We start from the raw sequence: 9,225 nt of genomic DNA, 5'->3' as shown, positions 1-9,225 counted from the left end.
TGGAGCAGACTGTGTGCGCGCTGCGGCGGTTCGCGTGACACCAACATAAAACCATACTTAATTCGCCTCAATGGAAAGCATATTTACACGTCTGAATCGTTCCATATCCTTATATAGTGGACTGTGCCATTCACCATGTAGAAAATAGTAACTGTGTAAACAAGTGACCGATTTTAGCCGAAGCTTCAGCATCAATTTATAGTGTAGGGGGCAGGACGCTTCAGATTCTAAAGTATTTGATTGGACAATCTGATGAGAAGCTGAAGTGCAGAGTGATGTTATAAAAATCTTTGATACATATTGGCGGAAGTGAGAGAATGCAAATTTTAATCTTCTAAATGCAAATTTTGTCATTGTTTTGGAGCACACATTTAAATAACAGTAAGGCTATCATATTCAAAAGCAAAAAAAGAAACTTAAAGTTTGATTTCATGGGGACTTCAAAAAAGTATTGTGTAAAAAACAAACATAAAAAACTGAAACAATTCATGAAGTATAACATATATAGAATATCAACCCATTGTCCGAAAAATATTGTAATTTATAAATCATTAATACATTTATGATGACATTTAAAATGTGACAACTTTCCCCAGTAAACATTGTAATTTGTTACCAAGCTTTATCAAACATATTTTGATATTTGGGATTTTAGTTTGGAGAACAGATTTCATTAAAAAAAAATGATGAGGGGTTTGAACTTTGTTTGAAACCTCTGCCAGAGAAAACCAACTTTTGTTTAACTGGAATAGTTATTTGAGATATATATAGATCTTTCTCATGTGACAACTATCCCCAGTCTCCCCTATATCACACTATCATCAGTAATGTGGTGAGAGAAAAATAATTTTGCATCCGAAATCCTGTGCAGTTGAAGCTTTGGTTCATGCAGGATAGACGACTGAAATCAAACCTAAAGGTCTGGCATATGACAGACAGATCAAAAGATGGCTGAAATAAATGTGACCGTAGGGCGAAGGTCTGGCAGCAGGAACAGGATATTGTGTTTCCTCAGTGTAAAGAATACATTCCCTCTTCCCACCATAAATCATGTTAAAGGTAGACGTGCATGACAGCACACTCTTTGGAAGATTGCCACAACGCATTTAAGACCCCTTCCAGTCCCCATGTTCAATGAATAAGACCTTGTGTCTTTACATCTGTGTTTTAAAATGAGTCAAAGCATCTGTTCTGACCTCAACCACATCAGGACTGGTCATATTCTTTGTATATATCCAGTTTCTCCAAGGTCAATTTGATTCAAAGCTTAAATGCTAAGGCAAAGAATCCAACAGGATTTAACCAACATGCTCTTTTTGGAGATAATGTGAAAGCATAGTTTTAATCATGCATTAACGCTTATTTTTGATACTATTGTGTATATTTAATATATACTCCAATTACCCGAGAATATCCAGTTTTCAAATCCTTTATTTTTAAGAGTGTATTATAAAAATCTTTAGTGTAATCTAGAGCAAAGTTAGAACATTTACAAATTGCCAAAATAAAGTTCTTAGAGACATATTTTGTTTTTTCTTTTTCAGACTGAAACACGACTCCTTCATTACTCTTTCATTATGAGTGCACATGTACCCTCCTGCAGTAAACTGGATCAAAGACACGTTTCACTGCTTCCTGTTAAAACTTTATGGTGTGAGCTGATGTAAAGGCAGTTAAGAATGCCATTAGACATTAGTGAAAAATCAATGTGGTGAGTGCTGCATCAAAATTAGGTTTTGACTGAATACATTTTAAGTTCAGAATTCTTTATTTTGTTGTTATGGGAAGGAAGACAGCAGTCTAGGATTTAGACCATTTCAAAGTATATGGCTTTAGGTTAATTATTTTAGAAATAAAATATGACAGTGGCAGTCAATGTTTATGTAACATGTAAAACATTTAAAAATGGTGGTATATCTGGGGGGGAAAATAAATCAATATGCTAATTCTATTGGGATTTTATCACAACATTTAGGTCAAGATAAATACAGCTCAACAACACAGACAGTAGTCCAGCGTTACTCAAAATTCCTCACAACTGTGCGGAGCTGTTATTCAAACATGTGTCTGAACATGGTGATGTTCACAGTAGAGTGAGAGTATAAACTCAAACGCCAGACTTGAGTAATTGTAGGGTGTACAGCGAGACGGGAACACACACACACACACACACACACACACACACGCACCACTGCAGGTGCACTTGATGATGTCTGTTATTACGGCTTTACACAGTATATTGAAGGTTTGAAGTGATAGAAAAGACACGTTTTGTGCTAGAAAATGTCTTGGATATGATCATATCATATAATATCATGTAACTCTGTGCCATGTCATCTGTCACCTCATAACTATCAGGTCATTGTTGACCTCCATTTGCTTTAATTAAGTTTTTTTTAATCACTGCCACAAGGAACAATCAATCTTCCAAATGCCTTGTTAAAATAAACATCAAACGCATGTATCAGAGGTTCCCTAGGTGAATGCCGGCATGTTAAAGAACTCCCGCTGCTTCCAGTGACCCTGCAACAGGGCGACTATATCCATGCAGGAACTGCCTCCCTCGGACATCCTGTTTTGTGTTCGTGCTTTTCACATCAATGAGGGTGATATCCGGGTCAGTGCAGTGTATAGGATTACACTAAAAAGGGCAGACGTCTTATTCAAACATCATGAGAAAGCTCCAGACACATTTTTATGTGGTTAGACAATATATATATATACATATGCTTTTCTCAAAAGTTTACTTCATTTTAAGCTGCTAAATTGCTAAATCATCCACTACTGGTTAGAATCAGAAATAATTATTTTTTCAATTAATGAATTTAATACTTTTATTTAGTGAGGATGTGTTAAATAGATCAAAGGTGACAGTAAAAACAGTTATAATCTTATATTTCTATTTCAAATAAATGCTGTTCTTTTAAACTTTCTATTACTCAAAGAGCTCAGTTACAACAAAAGTATTGCGCAGCAATATTTTTCAACATTGATAATACTAAATGTTGAGCATCAAATCAAATCAGCATATTAAAATGATTTCTAAATGATCACGTGACACTGAAGACTGGAGTAATGATGATGAAAATTCAGTACTGTATTTTTTGACTAAACAACTGCAACCTTAAGTGAACAGAAGAGACATACATATTTTTTTTTAAATCTAACTTTTTAACAGTATAGGGTAGGCCTATATCTAGTGGTGATTATTCATTATTGTTCATGTTGGGGTTTATGTTGTACAAGTTGGCTTCATTTAGACTGTTTAGACTGAGAAATGGCGCTCAGAATCAGTCTAGTGACTATAGCAGCAAAGGAATTGTGTTTTCCTGTGTTTGTTTCCATTGTTACTTGGTGTATAGACTGAAACATGCATGCCGGAAGAGTTACTGTAAATAACACAGGGTGGTTGGTTCCCGACAGTGTGTTTATGATTGTATACAATCCATTTAGCCATATCACCGTACCATATTAATGCATCAGACCATAATGATAAACATAAAACATACTTAAAATAATAAAACTAAAGACTATTTACTAATGCAGTTACCTGCATAAAGCCATGATTAAAGCCATATAGAGAGCAGGGGTGTGGTGTTCCCACCGGGAGATGCCAAAGAGCCAGTCCAACACAACCGCACAGGTTTCTCACACTGTAACCCAGTATTCCCTTGCCTTACAGCCAGGAAAAAGGATCATTTCCTCAACAACTGCTCCACTTTGCTTGTCCCTGGGGTTGTCCAGCTGACTAAGAACTGCATATAAGTGCCTCTCAAACACTGCAGAGCCTAGCATTTGATAATAATGCCACTGGCACAAGATGCCCATCAGTGGTCTCTCTCATGTATCACAGACTTAAAGCATCATAAGTGAGTGGTTTGTGTTTTTGACTGTAATGTGAAGGAATGACGAGAAGCAGACTCTATAGCCTACTGGTGTAGCGGTATTCAAAGGTGTGACAATAGTGATGCGTTCATGCCATGTCAGAAATAATAAAAAAGATCTCATATTGTGACTGTCTATAACTCTGCATATAGCCTTTTGGAATGCACTGATGATGTGTGATGTCTGCGTGAGCAGGGTGTGCGGAGGTATGGAAATACATAGGCTGGTGACAGGCAGGTAGAACATCCTATTATTGCTATCGGACCGAATATTTTTTGGTCCTGAGACTTCCAAAGAAGATATATGTACATGTTTAGAAGAGAACACCACTTCTATTATTGATTGCTATCCGGATGTGAAGAGAGTTTCAACCAGAATAACAAAATATGTTTATAAAAAATTGCATACCCTACATTTAAGGCACGTTTAGTCAAGTTTGCATTACTTGTATTTACATATTTCTCACATTAGGTTTTATTATAATGCAGAAGTTGAAAAATTTGGGCTAAAAAATAAGATTTTTTTTTAAGTCTCTTATGCTGTATTTATTTGAACATATACACAAATATTTTTGTGGAAACCGTGATACGTTTTTTTCAGGATTCTTTGATAAATAGAAGGTTCAAAAGAACAGCATTTTTTAAAAAATCTTTAGTGTGACTTTTGACTATATAATTTGATGCATCCTTGCTGACTAAAAGTACAAATTTCTTGCTGACCCCACAGTATTGTACATGTCAGGAAACACTACTCACATACTTTCCTCTTTCGGAATTTCTGAGGCCACAAAGTCAATTCTATTTCCAAGAAGTCAAGCAAATAACAACAAAAACAGAGAAGCACGACATGTTATGAAAAGCTATCACGAAGTCTCCAGAGGCCGCATTCCATTGTCATGATAATTACACCTTTGCACAAGTGACTTGTTGAAGGCGGTGAGACTCACAGCAGGAGCAATGAAAAGAGTGATATAGTGTGAGGAGGAGGAGGAGCAGCGGAGCGGCTTGGACAAAGTGTGGGGTCTTCTGAAACAAAGCTATGTGCGAAAACAGGGGGAGGGGGTGGCGAATGTCAGCGCAGACACACACAACTCAGACAGAGATGAGGGGATAATGGGTCTGACCCCAGACAAAGGGGAAACATTAGCCTCTATTTGCCACCCAGGAACGACAGACAACAGGAGCCTTCCAGAAACAAAAGGAGTAATGTTGAAACACTGAACGATCAACACCTTTGGTGATAGTTTAAATACTGCAGGACAACATTTGCTGTAAGAAAGTATAGCTGGTTTGTCCTGAAATAAGGAAAATGAGAAGGCCTGGCTATTTAGAGTTGATTGTTAGATGAGGAGAGAGTTGTAACATAATCTCACCTCTAATGCTGCTATAACAGATGCAACCAAACTCTCAACCCAGAAAAGAAAAGAAAAAACACAGCAGCTTGAATTCAAATAAGCCGATTGTGAGAGTGTTGGCCAGCCCTCTGAAGCAAAGAGAAGCTGATTGTCCCATGGCTCTCTAGTGAATGAGTGTTACCCAGACTGCAGGGGGAAGGTGGGGGCACAAAGACCCTCTGTCTTACCTGCAGCGACTCTGATTTCACAACACCACCCGCTCCTGCTGCTGCAGCTGGCCTGCCGAGTGACATAGGCCGGGACATAAACAGTGTCTTTTCAATGTTGCAGTGCAAAGCGGAGATCATAAGGAAGATGGGAGCTAAACCTCTGTGACTGGTGCATGTGTTCTACTGAAGTGGTCTCAAACTCGGTTCCTAGAGGCGCACAACCCTGCAGAGTTTAGCTCCAACTCACCTGGGGCCTCATTTATAACCATTGCGTACGCACAAAACAAGCCCTGAAAGAGGCGTACGCCACTTCCGACGCACAAGTTGTGATTTATAAAAACAAACTTGATGGGAAAATGTGCGCACCTGCACGCAAACTCTGAGCTATGCGTACAAACATTCTGTAGGAGCAGTTTGGCGACACCGATGGTGAGCTGAAGGACTGACGGCAGATGAAGGAAAACCACTTTAAATCTTCATTATGAGTCCTAATCATAAATACAGTGCATGTTCACAATAACAGTTTAAATAAATAAAAGAATGATTTAAACTATGCTTTTATAGGCTACATCTGATATACACATTTAGATTAAATATGCCATTCTCATTAATGGAGTTAAGCACTTAAATTACATGAAATCATTACCATGAAGTTACAACATTTTTTATATTATAATAAATAAAAATATTTGTAGTGGATGCAATGCTTTTGAACACTTTTCCTGTGGCATGCTGTTTTTTAATATTTTAACTACAGCAAGGATTGCTTAGCGCATGATAATAGCAGAACTCATGGTCTGAGGAAATATTTTTGCGCAAATAATGCACAATTAGGCCTGTCTGTTCCCATTAAAAATATAAAGAAATAAAATATACTATTTGGCTAGTGGAAAAGATTGAGAAAATCTTTCTCTTAAATGTATTTTATTCTATTTGATTTATTATTAAAAAACAAGGAAAGGATAGGCTACTAAATGATTTTTAGCAATGTAATATGTACAGCACATCCATATTTCATGTTTTCCAGATGTCTTATAGCCTACCGTTAAACATATTATCACGTGGATTAATATGCATAGGCCTATGCAAATGATATGCAGATGAGGATATGCACAGTAAAACTAGTCTTTGTAAGCTCCATACTTGGTTATTTCAAGGTGGAGTTTTTGCGCACGTAGGCCTACACTTTTAGTAACGATCTTACGCACAGTTTTATAAATGAGTTTCTAGTGATCCTGAAGAACTTGATGAAATCAGGTGTGTTTAATTAGTTTTGGAGCTAAATTCCGCAGGGCTGTAGCCCTCCAGGAATTTAGCCTACGTTTTAATTTGAAAACGCATCTTTATTCTCCGTTCTGGCCTTCCAGCATTTTTACATTTGGCTCTATAGCCTTCCTGATAATGTTTGGGACTCATTCATATGATGCATCACCTAACCTTATAGGCCTACAGTTGTATCAGATCAAATGCGATTATCCTTCATTAAGGTTATGAACAGCAGTTACGCTAGTAATTTTCTATTTGCTTTTCTGTTTTATCTTGGGATGCCCATCCTGAGGTAATTAGAGTATGTCAGCTCCAGTTTGGATCCAACCTCTACGAAGACTTTTCAGATGCCCAACGCCAAAGACTTCGCGGGTGCCAACCCCCGCGAAGTCTTCAGATGACACAAACTCTGAATCAACATTCACCAATGCTATATATTCTAAATGTCATAATCATTTGTTAACAAACAAGTATTCATTACTTCAATGAGCTCATTGTCTCTGCATTAAATTACTACACTGTTTAAATTAATATTAGTATAAATTAGTATAAATTAATTTTTAGCTAACTGTTTTTTTGTATACGTAAATTTCTGAAATACATAACTTAAGACAGTTACCTGATAACATGACGCTCTAAATTGTAATATGGACTCATGCACTTTTTGTAACGCTGCTTTGAATTTACGTGTATTGTGAAAAGCGCTATAGGCTACAAATAAACGTGAATTGAATTGAATTCCATCCACACTGAGACTGTTTTTGTCCTGCAAAAGCTGAGCTTATTTGCCAACTGAATACATTTGAAAACGCCGTTTTCGCGTTGTAGTGTGGACTGTGAAAATTGAGGTATTTGAAAACGATGACGCATATTGAACCAATAGGCCTAAATATATATGTTTATAGCCTACCACTATTGAGCCTGTTATGTGCTATTCACTTTCACAATTGCTAAACATAACATGTCATGCGATGGTATTTGAGATCAGGTTTGTAGTTAAATTGTTGGACACTACGTAGAAAATGTACGTAGCTGCAGACGTTTACACCGCCAAAAGCACCTACAATGGGGATGTGAGACTCATCGACAACTGGATCATGTAGCAATGGAAGAAGTTTCCTGGTCTGATGAATCACCCTTTCTTTTATCAGGTGGATGACCGGGTGCATGTGCATCGTTTTCCTAGGGAAGAGAGTGGGAATGGGAAGAAAGCAGGCTGATGGAGGCAGTTTTATGCTCTGGGCATGTTTTGACACGTACCACCTACCCAAAGATTGTTGCAGACCAGCTACACCCCTTCATGGCAATGGTGTTCCCTGATGGTGGTCCCGTGGCCTCTTTCAGCAGGAGACTGTACCCTGCAAAAATCGTTCAGGAATGGTTTGAGGAACATGACAATAAGTTTAAGCCAAGGTGTTACCATGGCCTCCAAATTCCCAGAGGAATATGGAATCAGTCCTATTAAGCATCTATGGGACGTGCTGGACCAACACATCTGATTCAAGGAGGCCCCACCTCAAAACTTGCAGGACCTGCTGGGGATCTGCTGTTAATGTCTTGGTGCCAGAGGTCTTGTGGAGTCCCTCAGAGCATCAGAGCTTTTTTGGCAGCACAGAGGATCTACATAATATTAGGCATGTGGTTTTAAAGTTTTGGCTCATCAGTGTGTGTTGTGATTTGCTGATTCTTTTTATTTGCTATACCGCCGGTGAATACAGCTCGTTGCGAAATATTTCTATCATGCCCGAGCGATGCTGTGCAGTTGGATGCGATCAGATACGTGATCATACAAAAGGAATATCTTTATACGCATCCCAAAAGAAACAAAACGGAGAAACAAGTGGTTGGCGGCAATAAACAGGCAAAACGCTGATGCCGGTGTTACTGTTTGGCTTCCAACTCAACACAGTCCAAATCAACACAGCTTTGCAGTCTTCATTTTGGGTCAGGTAAATTGTCCCCTCAAAGGCTAATGAATGATTTCTCGGAGTTCGGGATCAAATGTTATAAATCCCCTGTTGCCATAGAAATCCGCAATGTGTGTGTGCACTACCATTCAGCATAACCTAAGCCTATCTTAGCCGGACACATCAGGTTCCCAATTTTACGATATATATATATATATATATATATATTGCTTTAAACAGAAAATAATTTGTTAATCAAACGTTTAGCCCTTTATGATAGAAATATTGTGCATTTTTACTACGGTGTATTGGTTGACTACATTTTTCTAGGTTTTTTTTGTAGCAGTGAAAAAAAACCCTACCAACATTAGCTAGAAACAGTATTAAAGTAGTAGTAAAGAGTAGAGAAGAGAGCCGTGGAACTGCTCAGGTAATGTATTTACCTAACACACTGTAGATCAATGTAAAAACATTTTATATAATTATAATATTAGTATAATATACTAATAATATATATTACCCACGGCAATGGATCTATTATTATGTAATTATATTATTAGTATAATAATATACTAATAATATACATTGCCACTGAGTAGCTGAC

The sequence above is a fragment of the Siphateles boraxobius genome, unplaced genomic scaffold (genome assembly GCF_051911475.1).
Source record: "Siphateles boraxobius isolate OS27281-9 unplaced genomic scaffold, OSU_SipBor_1 37, whole genome shotgun sequence".
Classification (NCBI taxonomy): domain Eukaryota; kingdom Metazoa; phylum Chordata; class Actinopteri; order Cypriniformes; family Leuciscidae; genus Siphateles; species Siphateles boraxobius.
This window is presented reverse-complemented; position numbering follows the sequence as displayed.